The 12,233-nt window shown below is 41.5% G+C and overlaps 1 protein-coding gene across 1 annotated transcript in view; it reads right to left on the minus strand.

Annotated features, from left to right (window-relative positions):
* The window catches only part of LOC140486049 (general transcription factor IIF subunit 2-like), a 108,445-nt gene that overhangs the window by 41,181 nt on the left and 55,031 nt on the right, over positions 1–12,233 (minus strand). The window lies entirely within an intron of this gene.

Here is a 12,233-nt window from a genome sequence, read left to right on the forward strand (position 1 = left end):
CATGGCATGTATTTAACTTATAGTTGGCAATAAAGATTTTCAAAACAATATTTTCCTGTTCTTGAATTTATCTCAATGTCAATGTGAAGAATCAGGAATAAAGGGGAGAGGTAAAATAATAAATCAATTAGAACAGTAGCTTGTTCAAATATTCCCCAGTTTTCAGGGATATGCAGGGTTAGCCTTGCAAAATGCAGGGTTACAGGGATAAGGTAGGGGGTGTGTCTGGGCTTTTCAGAGGGGCAGTATGGACTCAATGGGGCAAATGGCCTGCTTCCACACTAAGGATTCTTTGAAAGAATAATGCCCTACTGTATTGGTATACATAATTTGCAGTGCACACAGAGCCCAAATTAGTCATCAGCATAATCCTTCACACATTCGGATCATCCAGCGTGGTGCTGTCCAGTTGCGAATCACATTTAGTGTCGTATACTGTGTTCTGAGTTTCGAAAACAGTGGCTGCAGTCAGTGGATAGGGCTTTGCTGTCTATAACTATTTGGTACAATCCACCAGTGTTTGGGAAGTCTTTTTGGTTTGATGACTGTATCCTGTTGCTGTATTATGAAGAGTATTCATTATACCTCCAAATAGCCCGGACGTGGAAGGTATTTCAAACAGTTGAGCAACAGGTGAAACTAGCTGCTTCATGCTACATCTACGCAGCATCAATAAGGCTTCGATGGTTCGCAAAACTGTACTCAACTCCCATGCTTCCAAAGCTCACAACAGTGTCTAAAGTTAGATGAGATTCCAATTGGTTAATATTTACTGGATAATTTTGAATGTGCGAAGAATTCTACAGACAACCAAGTGTCATTTTGGCTTGCAATGTGGTGCATTTGCATGGACTGGAAGAGACAGATAAGGTATTTTCTAATCAATGTGCTCAGACATGTTATTACATGCCTCCTGCCTCAGAAGTAGGGACACTCGTTTAAAAAAATTAATTCATGGGATGTGGGCATCACTAGCTCAGCCAGTATTCATTGCCCATCTCTAACTGCCCAGAGGGCAGTTAAGAGTCATCCACATTGTTGTGTGCCTGGAGTCACACGTAGGCCCTGAACAGATAAGAATGGCAGATTTCCTTCCCTAAAGGATATTCATGAACCAGATGGGTTTTCCTTGACAATTGACAATAATTTCACAGTTATCATCAGACTCTTATTTCCAGATTATTATTGAATTCAAATTTCACAATGTACTACCTGTCATGGTGGGATTCAAAATCCAGGTCTCAAATCATTACCTGGGTCTTTGAATTAATAGTCCAGCGATATTACCACTAGGCCATCGCCTACCCTGGAGGGATGGCCTACCTTCCACTGCAGCACAAGGACTCCCTCTTTTACAGATAGATATTTTCTAATCAACCTGTTCAGAGATGCTATTACACTCCCCTAGGGCAGGTAGGACTTGAACTTGGGTCAAAGGTAGGGGCAGTGCCATTGCACCACAAAACCTCTCGAGACATGTAGCACATACTTTGCAACTGTTTCAAGTCAACAAATTAGATGGCAGCCGTTCCCTTATTCATTTCTCAGGGCAATGGATCTAGTTGTCAATCAATTATTAATTGATTCATTCTCCTTGGCAACGCCTCTTCCAATCAATTAGTGTCTACTTGCCAATCAATCAGCATTTTCTTCTCATGCAATCTAAATTGTGTTTATGCACTTCAATTGGTATTCTTGCAAAATATCCTGTCAAGTGCAAGATATAAAGATTCAATAAAATGTGTCTTTTTCCCAAGTGTTTCTAGTGAAATACTAGTATTTAAACTTAAGTAAGGAAAATTATGAGGGCATGAAGTCCAAGCTGACTTAAGTGAGCCAGGAAAATTTGATTACGGGATAGGGAATCAGAGCTGCGGTAACAGATATTAAAGGAGGTAGCTCAGAATATTGAGAAAAGATACATTCCAGTGAGAAAGAAAGACTCTAAGGATGGATCATCCATGATTAACTAAGGAGGTTAAATACAGTATCAAATTGAAAGAAAAGGTCTGTAATTCCATAAAGATCAGTGGCACGTCAGACCATTGGACAGAATACGGTGAAAGCAAAACAAGTGAAACTTCGAGCATGAGAGAAAGGTAACTAGAAATACAAAAACATACAGCAAGTGTTTCCACAGATATGGATATCATTTACATGGACTTTAGTCAACTTTTCTACAAGGTCCCTCATGATAGACACATCCAGAAGATTAAGATCCATGGGATCCACGGTGACTTGGCCACATGGATTCAGGATTGGCTTGCCCAAAGACAGAGAGGAATGGTGGGTGTTTTTCAGGGTGGAGGTTACTAGTGGTATTCCAGAAGGATCCATAATAGGACCTCCACTGTTTGAGCTATATGGAAATGAGTTAGATGAAAATGTAGGTGGGTGTGTTAGTAAGTTTGCAGAGATCGGTGGAGTTGTGGATAGTGAAGAAGGTTGTCAAAGGGTACAGCAGGATATAGATCAGTTGCGGATATGGACTGATACTGCACGAGGGCCCAGGAGCAGTGTGTAGGGAAGCAGCCCCAGAGTATCATGCAGGCAGCAAGTCCTGGGCAGAGACTGGCTTGAGGGAGGCACTTACCTTGCAGCAGTTGAGTGCCGGTATGGAGCAGTATGAGGCTTGGAGTGGAGCGGGGACAGCTAATAGACTGGGCCTGGTGCTAACAGTCAGACCATGTGCAGAGACCCTACGCTGAGATTTAACATTGTAATGTCTATTTGAAATTTTCTACCTTACTGTAATGTACTTTAATGATGTCCTATTTTTTAAACTTACTTTTCAACTCTAAATAATGAAATGACTTTTATTCCTCTGCTGTATCTAAGAACTGTACCTAGGTACCTGTACCTAAGATGTTGTCAGAGGACAGACATTGTAAAAGCTTTTCACTGCACTCTTACAACGGAGTACACATGACAATAAAAGTATATTGCAATAGTCTTTCCAAATGACAGATGGAGTTTAATCCGGGTAGTTTAAGGTACTGCACTTTGGAAAAAGTAAGGGAAGGCTCTAAATAACATTGATATACAGAGGGATCTTGGGGTTCAAGCCCATAGCTTCCTGAAAGTGGCTACGTACATAGATAGGGTGGTAAAGTAGCATACAGCACGCTTGTCTTTACTGGTCGGGGAATTGAGTACAAGAGTCAGGATGTCACGTTGTAGCTTTATAAGAGTTTGGTTAGATCAGTTTAGAGCACTGCATTCAATTCTGGTCATCATGTTACAGGAAAGATGTGGAGGCTTTGAAGAGGGTATAGAAGAGATTTACCAAGATGCTGCCTGGAATAGAGGGCATGAACTGTAAGGAGAAACTAGAAAAATCAGGTTGTTTTCTCCTACGTGGAGGCGGCCGAGGGGAGACTTGATAGGAGTCTATAAAATTATGAGATGCACGGATAGGCTTGACTGTCAGAATCTTTTTTCCGAGAGTTGAAACATCTAATATTAGGGAACATGCATTTAAGATAAAAGGGGAAAAGTTCAAAGGAGATGTGAAGGGCAAGTGTTTTTTTTAAACACAGAGTGACAGGGGTCTGGAATGCACCGCCAGGGGTGATAATTGAGGCTGACACGATAAGGGCATTTAAGGGAATTTTGGATAAGCATATGAATACACAAGGAATGGGGGGATATAGACTAAGGGTAGGTGGAAGGGATTAGTTTCATTTGGTGTCATATTCGACACGACATCATGGACTAAGGGCCGTTCCTGTGTTACACTGTTCTATGTTCTATGCTCTATATATATAAAAAGGGAAGTATAAGTAAAGTGAGCGCTCTATAGAGTATGTCTCTGGTATTAATAATGGGGAGAAGAAAGGAAATGACACATGAATTCAAAAGATATTTTGTGAAGATCGGACAGGAAACGGATATAAATAACATCCCAGAGGTAATTGTGAATGAGAAAGTGAAGACATGGAAAGAACTCAAAACAAGTTTCTTCACTAGGTATTAAGAAAACTATCAGAATAAAAGCAGTCAAATCTCAGGTCTCGATAGACTTCTTCCTAATGTCTTGCAAAAAAAAATACCCTATGAGAAAGTGACGACTGCAGATGCTGGAGATCAGAGCTGAAAAATGTGTTGCTGGAAAAGCGCAGCAGGTCAGGCAGCATCAAAGGAGCAGGAGAAATCGACGTTTCGGGCATAAACCCTTCTTCAGGAATGAGGAGGGTGTGCCAAGCAGGCTAAGATAAAAGGTAGGGAGGAGGGACTTGGGGGAGGGCTGTTGGGAATGCGATAGGTGGAAGGAGGTCAAGGGGAGGGCGATAGGCTGGAGAGGGGGTGGGGACAGAGAGGTCGGGTAGAAGATTGCACCTCACCTTAACCTCCTTCCACCTATCGCATTCCCAACACCCCTCCCCCAAATCCCTCCTCCCTACCTTTTATCTTAGCCTGCTTGGCACACCCTCCTCATTCCTGAAGAAGGGCTTATGCCCAAAACGTTGATTCTCCTGCTCCTTTGATGCTGCCTGACCTGCTGCGCTTTTCCAGCAACACATTTTTCAGCAAAAAAAATACCCTGCCTAAATATGAGTTTTAATTGCCAAACATTTCTTAGATTCTCGAATGGTCTAATCCAATTAGAAAGTAGCAAATGTGACTCCTCCAGCCAAGAAAATAGGGAAAGCAGAAATCTACAGGCCAGTAACGTCGTACATATTATAGGGAAATTGCTAGAATCTTTTATGAAGAAGGATATAGCAGGGTATTTGAGAAAAAGATCTCCATGCAAAGTCAACATGATTTAATAAAATAGAATTCATGTTTGACTAGCTTGTTGGAGTTTGTGGAAGTACTGTAATAACAAGAAATGTGGATAAATGGGAACCTTTGGTTCTGCTGTACTTCGATTTTCAGAGGGCATTTGACGAAGTGCCACATCAAAGGTAACAAATAAAAATAAGAAACCATGGTTTGGGGGTGACACAATAGCATGAACAGAGGACTAGTCAGAAACAGTAGGCATAAATAAGTTGTTTTTGAGTTGCCAAGACGTAACAAGTGATGTGCCACAGGAATCAGTGCCAGTGTCTTAAATGTTTGTAAGTCACATTAATAGCTTGTATGAGCGAAACAAAAGTATAGCTGCTTAATTTCCTAATGGCACAAAGATAGACAGTCATGAAGAAGACATGAGGAAACTGTAAAGGGAGCTAGATGAGTTAAGTTAGTGGCCAAAAATTTGGCAGACAATGTACAAGACAGAAAAAAAAGGTACCTGATGAAGAAGCAGCGCTCTGAAAGCTGGTACTTCCAAATAGATCTGTTGGACTATAACCTGGTGTTGTGTGATTTTTAAACTTAGCTCAGTAGGTAACACTCTGCTGATTCTACGTTGAGAGTGAGTTCCAATTCAAACCTGGCGTTTTAAGCATGTTATCTAAGCTCACCCCACTACAGTTCTATAGAATGTTGCATTGTCAGAGGTGCCATCTTGTGCGTGAGATGTTAAACCAATGCTTCATCTGTCCACTCTCACAGACATAGAGTCATAGAGATAAACAGCACAGAAACAGACCCTTTGGTCCAACTCATCCATGCTGACCAGATATCCCAACCTAATCTAGACCCACTTGCCAGCATTCTAAACCTTTCTATTCATATGCCCACCCAGAGGCCTTTTAAATGCTGTAATTCTACCAGCCTCCACCACTTCCTCTGGTAGCTCATTCCATTCACGCACCACCCTCTGTGTGAAAATGTTGCCTCTTAGGTCCTTTTTATATCTTTCCCCTGTCCACCCTGAACCTATGCCGTCGAGCTGTGGACTCCCCCACCCCAAGGAAAAGACTTTGTTTATTTATCCTATCCATGTCCCTCATGATTTTATAAACCTCTGTAAGGTCACCCCTCAGCTTCCGATGCTCCAGGGAAAACAGCCATTGCCTATTCAACCTCTCCCTATAGCTCAAATCTTCCAATTCTGGCAACATCCTTGTAAACCTTTTCTGAACCCTTTCAAGTTTCACAACATCCTTCCGATAGGAAGGAGACCAGAACTGCATGCAATATTCCAAAACTGACCAAACCAATGTCCTGTACAACTGCAACATGACCTCCCAACTCCTCTACTCAATGCTCTGACCAATAAAGGAAAGCATACCAAATGCCTTCTTCACGATCCTATCTACTTGCGACTCCACTTTCAAGGAGCTATGAACCTGCATCCCAAGGTCTCTTTGTTCAGCAACACTGCCTAGGACCTTACCATTGAATGTACAAGTTGGGCTCTGGTTCGCTTTCCCAAAATGCAGCACCTCGCATTTATCTGAATTAAACTCCATCTGCCACTCCTCAGCCTATTGGCCCATCTGGTCCAGATCCTGTTGTAATCTGAGGTAACCTTTCTTCGCTCTCCATTGCGCCTCCAATTTTGGTGTCATCTGCAAACTTACTAACTATACCTCCTCTGTTCACATCCAAATCATTTATATAAACAACAAAAAGCAGTGGACCCAGCACCGATCCTTGTGGCACTCCACTGGTCACAGGCCTCCAGTCTGAAAAACAACCCTCCATCACCACCACCCTCTGTCTTCTACCTTTGAGCCAGTTCTGTATCCAAATGGCTAGTTCTCCCTGTATTCTCCCTGTGAGATCTAACCTTGCTAACCAGTCTCCCGTGAGGAACTTTGTCGAACGCCTTAGTGAAGTCCATATAGATTCATGTCTACTACTCTGCCTTCATCAACCCTCTTTGTTATATCTTAAAAAAACTCAATCAAGTTAGTGAGACATGATTTCCCACGCACAAAACCATGCTGACTATCCCTAATCAGTCCCTGCCTTTCCAAATACATGTAAATCCTGTCCTTCACGATTCCCTCCAACAACTGGCTCACTGGTCTATAGTTCCCTGGCTTTTCCTTACCACCTTTCTTAAACAGTGGCACCACATTAGCCAACCTCCAGTCTTCTGACACCTCACTTGTGACTATCGATGATACAAATATCTGAGCAAGGAGCCCAGCAATCACTTCTCTAGCCTCTCAGAGTTCTGGGGAACCCCTGATCAGGTCCTGGGGATATATCTACTTTTATGCATTTCAAGACATCCAGCACCACCATGGACATTTTTCAAGGTGTCACCATCTATTTCCCCACATTCTATATCTTCCACGTCCTTCTTCACAGTAAACACTGTTGAAAATACTCGTTTAGGTGATTTCCCCATCTCCTGCAGCTCCACACATAGGCTGTCTTGCTGATCTTTGAGGGGCCCTATTCTCTCCCTAGTTACCCTTTCGTTCTTAGTGTATTTATAAAATTCCTTTGGATTCTCCTTAGCCCTATTTGCCAAAGCGATCTCATGGCCCCTTTTCTTGCCCTCCTGATTTCCCTTTTAAACATACTCCTACTGCCTTTATACTCTTTTAAGGATTCATTTGACCTTTCTTGTCTGTACCTGACATATGCTTCCTTCTTTTTCTTAACCAAAACTTCAATTTCTCTAGTCATCCAGCGTTCCCTACATGTATCACACTATTTCCAAAAACTGCAAGAGTGCACTTCTCAATGTCCTGGGCTTATCATCACTTTAAAAAAAAAGTATTCATTATTCAAACAATATCATTGAAACAGATAATCTGGGCATCATCTACACCAGCTTTGGTTTCCAAATCTACAATAGTGATTATATTTCAAAATACACACGCAGTTCTAAAGAATTATGGTCCATCCTACTGTTATGAAACATCATCTAATAAACACACGTTCTTTCTTTCATCTCACAGAAGTAAAAGGTATTTGAAAGCCGGTCTTCATAATTTGATCTTTTAAGCCCAGGTGTAATTTTGATCGATCTGCACTGAATCTCTTCAAAGGCTAGAATATTCTTCTTCCAAATCAAAGTCCAGAGAGAAAATGCAAGACCACAAACAGGCTCTGATCAAAGCACATTACAACTGAAACTTCAAATCCTTTGTTTTGTACACCAATCCCTTGAGCTAAGGATCAGCAGTCCATTAATTTTCTTAAACATCTTTTATACCAGTGCTTTTGTGTACATCAACACACAAATCCCTTTACTTCTCCACAGTGCCTCATCTTTATTAAGCAAGCGTTTCGCATTGGCCTCCCTCAGATCCAAAGGACAAGACCTCACATCTGCCCACAATTAAATCCATAACCATAGCTTTGCTACTTACTTAACCCATATTTGTAATTTCTTCCTCACTGCCACACAATTCATCTTCCTCACTGTAACCTTCAAATCTGGAAGCACAACACTCATTTTTTTAATGTCTATTGATAAATACTAAAAGCAGAAATCCACTGAAGATCACTGGAGAACTGGAATTATCACACCCCAGTCCATGAACCATTTGTCCTATTCCTTGCCTCTTATGTCTCAACCAATTAGCAACAAACAGGAGGATAACCTCTCTCAACCAGATCCTTCTCCCACCAACTCTATAGAGGTCACAACTCTGACCGACAGCCAGAGCTCCCTCAAAACTTTGGAGCAATCAACAGATTCCTGTGTAGGTCACATACAAGCCAAGCCCTTTAGGTAACTGCATACAGAAGATGCAGCCAAGCAAAAATATTTAAATGACCATTGAACTAGTCAGCTGTATTGTGAAAAACAAAGACTACAGGGGGTGTTCCCTACAGCCTCCCCACATTTTATACAATCCTGGGGTCTCCTCCCAGATTTCCTGGCATTTTGTCACCTTATAGCAATGAACCTGCAGAAGTACATTAATTAACATACAGATTAGGGGAAGACCATATAACCCCTTGAGCCTGCTCCACTATCTTGTCTACATCCAATATACCAATCAAGATCAGCCTTAAAAGTATTCAATGGCTGTGTCTCCACAGCTTTTTTGGGAAGGGATTTCTAAGACTAACTAATGACCCTAAGAAATGTTTCTCCATACCTTCATCTTAAATGTGAAACCCCTTCTTTTTAAAACAGGAAACCTTCTCTCAAAATCCATGCTGTTATGCCCCTCAGGATCTTATAACATTACCTCTCAGTCGTCCAAATTCCAATGGATATGGGCCCAATCTTTCCTCCTAAAGTGACACCTTCATACAAGAAATCAGCCAAGGGAACAATCCCTGCATTGGCCCCCATGCAATTATATCCTTTCTTAAATAAGGAGACTAAAATTATACAAGAACATGAGATGCGGTCTCAGCAAGACCAGGCACAACTGTAACAAAACATTCTACCTTTACATTCCAATCCTCGTGCAATTCCATTTACCTTCCTAATCACTTTCTGCATTTAAACATCAATCTTTTGTGATTCACACATCATGCCATCCAGACCCACCTGTACTGCAGAGCTCTGTGATCCCTATTTAAACAAGATGCTTTTTGATTCTTCCTGCCAAAGTGAACAAGTTCACGTTATCCTAGATTATACTGTCACATTTATGCCCACTGACAGGGTGGCCCAGTGGTTAGCACTGCTGCCTCACAGTGCTACAGACTTGGAGTTCAATTCCACCCTGAGGCATCTGTCTGTGTGGAGTTTTTACATTTTCCCCTGTGTCTGCGTGGGTTTCTGCCAGGTGCTCCGGTTCCCTCTCATAGTCCAAAGATTGATCATGGGAAATGCAGGGTGATAGGTTGGTGGGGTGTGGTGGTGGTGGCTCTGATGGCCACAATGTAGGGATTCCATGATTACCCTTGGTTCCTTTGGTCCTCTTCACAAGTCACTCTCTGAGCTATCTTTGTCACATCAGCAAAATTAGCAACTATACATCGGGTCCCTCCATCTAGGTCGATTGTTGATATTTGATCCATTGATATACAATGTTAATAGTTGAGTCCTCAGTACTGATCCCTATGGCATTTCACTCATTTCACCTTGCAGACCCGTAAGTGACTCACATTTATCCCTATGCTCTGTTTCCTGTTAGCTAACCAATCTTTTATCAATGGTCTAATATTAATGCCTACATAATGAGTTATTTTTATATGTCACCTTGTCAAAGGTATATTGGAAATTTACATACACATCTGCAGAATCCCTTTTATTCTCAACGCCTAAAGACTTGGCAAACCCTTGAGATACTGTCTGCTCTTGAAATATGTTTCAAAATAAACACATTCATTTTGTTTGCTTGGGAATGCATTGAACAGGATAGCTATGCTCCAGAACTTAATGATTAGATTAGGTTTTTTTTATATTAGATTAGATTACTTACAGTGTGGAAACAGGCCCTTCAGCCCAACACGTCCGCACCGACCTGCCGAAGCGCAACCCACCCAGACCCATTCCCCTACATTTACCCCTTCACCTAACACTACGGGCAATTTAGTATGGTCAATTCACTTAACCTGTACATTTTTGGACTGGGGGAGGAAACTGGAGCATCTGGAGGAAACCCACACAGACACTGGGAGAATGTGCAAACTCCACACAGACAGTCGCCTGAGGCGGGAATTGAACCCGGGTCTCTGGCGCTGTGAGGCAGCAGTGCTAACCACTGTGCCATCGTGCCACCCGTGGAGGTATTCATTTCCTACTCGCGTTCTGAGACAGTCTTATATTCACTGCAACCAATCTTTCAAATACTTTCAGATAACTTCAATCAGTTTTATTCATTTCTGTGTAGTGTGTCACAATAACAAGAGAGATACCCAATTACTAAAAACAAAAGCAAAATCAAGTCAAGAAGTCACATAAACATTGTGATATTACAGCAATGAAAATAATTCATGTCTGTTGTTACTACCCACATAAATGTAATAAAACAGTAACCAATTATTGGTCATATTGTATTATGATACAACCCATTAGATGCTGTTTGCTTTTAAAAATGAAGCATGAGTTATATAATTCATTTTGAGGCAGGCTGGTAAAGCATTAGCATGTCAAGTTTTATAGTTTGCTGGATCAGGAGGCGAGGTAATTTTTATATCTTGCTACAACAGAAGACTCAATGTCGAATAATGACACAGCATTAAAACAAAGAGGAGAAAAGAAAGTATAATAGCAGCGGGGAATAGCAGGCACAGTGTGTGTCAGTGGAAGTGGGTGTTTGGGTTAAAGAACAAGCGTCAGTGGGAGGGAGACCAAAGAAATACTGCGTGTGTCAGTGAAAATGTGCAATTGAGTTAAAGTACAAACTGTGGGAGTACAGGCACAGGAGTGTCAGTGAAAAGCATAGACCCATAGAAGTTTTGAAAATAGGCTCATTCAACTTGGTGTTTGTCAGCTCTTTATAACACCAATCCAAAACTCATCCAACACTGTAGCTCGTTTTCCCGATAATCCCAAATTTGACTTGAACTAAGTATCCATTTCTACTCAAACGACTTTGACTAAACTACCCAACTCAACAAACCTGTTGTGTAATGTGTTTAAACATCCTTCTCTTATAGGTACTTCAACGATTCCTTACCCATAGGAGATGCAGCTTCCCTATTAAAGCCTGTCAATTTTGCCGAGATTTATTGAATCTTTCTCATCATTATTAGCTGCAGCAAAGCTCTTCCAGTATTTTAAGTCTCTCCCTAACTACAGTTTCCAATCTTGTAGAATTTTATTTTAAGCTTTCAAAGACTTTAATGTCCCTTCTATAATGGTGTGTTCAAAGTTTCACATCTATTCCATCACCTAACCAATGCTTCTAATAAATTTATCATTGTTTTAATCTTCTTGTATTGTGTTCCTATTTATAAATCCCAAAAAAGTGGTGGCAATAATTTAATACATATCCCCAAAATACACTCATTAAAATATATTTAGTACACAATCCATTAATAGCCCTTAAATGGGGTGGTACGGTGGCTCAGTGGTTAGGCCCTGTTGCTTCTCAAAGCACCAGGGACCCAGGTTCGATTCCACCTTCGGGTAACTGTCTGTGTGTTGTTTGCACATTCTCCACGTGTCTGCGTGGGTTTCCTCCGGGTGCTCTGGTTTCCTCCCACAGTCCAAAGATATGCACTGGCCAAGCTAAATTGCCCACAGGGATGTGCATGCTAGGTGAATTAGCTACAGAGAATGCAGGGTTACAGGGAGGGGCTGAGTCTGTGTGAGATGCTCTTTGGAGGGTGGGTATGAACTCAATGGGCCGAATGGCCAGTTTCCACATTGTGGAGATTCTATGACCCTCCACAGATTGTCTAGTCTCTTACTTTTTTGAGCAGCCAACAATTTTTGAGATTAAGTTTATGCCAAGTTAAAGCCAGCTATACCTACAGAGAGGACAAGTGAACTAGGACTGACCATTGTAACACCCCAA

Source organism: Chiloscyllium punctatum, chromosome 15 (genome assembly GCF_047496795.1).
Source record: "Chiloscyllium punctatum isolate Juve2018m chromosome 15, sChiPun1.3, whole genome shotgun sequence".
Lineage (NCBI taxonomy): Eukaryota > Metazoa > Chordata > Chondrichthyes > Orectolobiformes > Hemiscylliidae > Chiloscyllium > Chiloscyllium punctatum.